The sequence below is a fragment of the Prionailurus bengalensis genome, chromosome A2, assembly GCF_016509475.1.
Source record: "Prionailurus bengalensis isolate Pbe53 chromosome A2, Fcat_Pben_1.1_paternal_pri, whole genome shotgun sequence".
NCBI classification, from domain to species: domain Eukaryota; kingdom Metazoa; phylum Chordata; class Mammalia; order Carnivora; family Felidae; genus Prionailurus; species Prionailurus bengalensis.
The window spans coordinates 85,490,290-85,492,547 of NC_057348.1; the positions used below are offsets into that span (position 1 = coordinate 85,490,290).

General features: G+C 39.4%; 1 non-coding gene across 1 annotated transcript; it reads left to right on the forward strand.

The window, feature by feature from the left end:
* Positions 1–1,815: 1,815 nt before the first annotated feature.
* Positions 1,816–1,922, forward strand: LOC122488899. Its single transcript, XR_006298787.1, has one exon. It is a non-coding gene; the product is annotated as a U6 spliceosomal RNA (small nuclear RNA).
* The last annotated feature ends 336 nt before the right edge of the window (positions 1,923–2,258 follow it).

The following is a 2,258-nucleotide window of genomic DNA, read 5'->3' on the forward strand; positions in this document are numbered from 1 at the left end:
AACCATGTTTACATGTCTCATAACTTTTATCAAAGTAACCTTTTTTCAGTTTACTTCTCTCTATTTGGCTTGCAATATAAACACTAGCTAAACCAGCTAAAAGCATTTTAAAAGCATTTGGTAAATATGTGTATTTTTATTATCATAGCAGAAGTTAAAGGAAATTTGAAGCTTCGTTTCACCCCTGAAATGAAGAGAGAATATAAAACCAAGTGGGAAATTCACTAGTTCGTGCTCTGGGAGGAGGAATTAGGCCTTAATATAGAATCTGGCATCTAGGGAGCTGAAGTTTTAATAACCAACAGCGAGAGAAAACATGGTATTGGGTCTGAATTCAGGGTAGAGTTGGAAATGAGACTTCTAAATAAAGCTGGGGCTCAGAAGGTTTGACCACTCAAAACAAACAAAGTTTCTAAAAAAAAAAAAAATAGCTCTCTGTGTGCCATTGTAATGATAGGGAAATTTTGCCTGTGTCAGGGCTTTGGTGGCAAAGAAAAGTCTTCCATGAGAAGTAAAAATTCCAAGGATTCACACAGCTCTGTACACATGGCACTCTTTGGTGGTGGGGTGGAAGCCGGGTTGGGGAACCTCTCGAATAAAAACCGTAAAACCACAGTTAGAACACATCTGCCATAAGGAAGACCCAGGAAACAAGGGGTCTATCAAAATGGCCTTGTTAGACCCTCAGGCCAATCTGTCAGAGTGGCTATGCAAGACAACAGTTATTCTACCCCAGCATAAGAAAAATGTTTCTCCTCATTAGTATTGAAAGACATACATCATTAAAAGCCCAAATAAAGATGGAATTCTGGAATTCTTTTTGAGGATATTATATTAGCTTCCTAAGACTGCTGGAACAAATTACCACAAACTGGTGGTATTTTCTCACAGTCCTGGAGGCTAGACATCCAAAATCAACTTATTGGCAGGGCCACCCTCTCTTGAATGGCTCTGGGGGAGAATCCTTGCTTGCCTCTCTTGGTTTCGGTGGCTCCCAGCAATCCCTAACAGTCCTCGGTCTGTGTCAGCCTAGCTCCAATCTCTGCCTCTGTCTTCACAGGATCTTTCTCCCTGTGCCCCCTCTAGCATGTATCCAGCTCTGTATCTCTGTGTGTCTCCAAAGTTCCCTCTCCTTATTAAGACATCCGCCACTGGGTTTAGGGTCCACCTTAATCCAGGATGGCATCAAATTAATTATAACTGCAAAGACCCTATTTCTAAGTAAGGTCACATTCACAGATACGTGAGATTAGGACTTCATCATTTCTTTTTGGGAGACACAGTTCAACTCATGACAGATATATAAATGCTTGTGATAATTCAAAGACATAGGCATTCTCATAACTTGCTGTCAAGGATTTGGCAACTTTTCTGGAAGAAATTCAGGAATAATTATCAAGAGATGTAAAATGTTTCATTTATAATACAAGAATATTTAAAAATACATACTATCTATACGAAAGCCTTTAAATTACATATCAAATAATTTTAATATATAGTAAAAGGCTAATGAATACTTTAAAAAAATAATTATGGGGCTCCTGGGTGGCTCAGTCGGTTGAGCGTCTGACTTCCGCTCAGGTCATGATCTCACGGTTCATGGGTTCGAGCCCCGCGTCAGGCTCTGTACTGACAGCTCAGAGCCTGGAGCCTGCTTCCGATTCTGTGTCTCCCTCTCTCTCTTCCCCTAACCCACTTGCTTTCTGTCTCTGTCTCTCTCAAAAATAAATAAACATTAAAAAAAAATTTAAAAATATAATTATGAACCACAGTTCTTGAAGTGTGATAGTCGTTTGTTAAAAGATATTTGTGTGTGTGCTCGCTTCGGCAGCACATATACTAAAATTGGAACGATACAGAGAAGATTAGCATGGCCCCTGCGCAAAGATGACACGCAAATTCGTGAAGCGTTCCATATTTTTCATATGGTTTCACTCTTATGTGGATCCTGAGAAACTTAACAGGAACCCATGGGGGAAGGGAAGAAAAAAAAAAAAAGAAGTTAGAGTGGGAGAGAGCCAAAGCATAAGAGACTGTTAAAAACTGAGAACAAACTGAGGGTTGATGGGGGGTGGGAGGGAGGAGAGGGTGGGTGATGGGTATTGAGGAGGTCACCTTTTGGGATGAGCACTGGGTGTTGTATGGAAACCAATTTGACAATAAATTTCATATATTATAAAAAAATAAAAAATAAATAAATACATAAATAAATAAATAAAAGATATTTGTGTGTGTGTGTGTGTGTGTGCCACAATTCT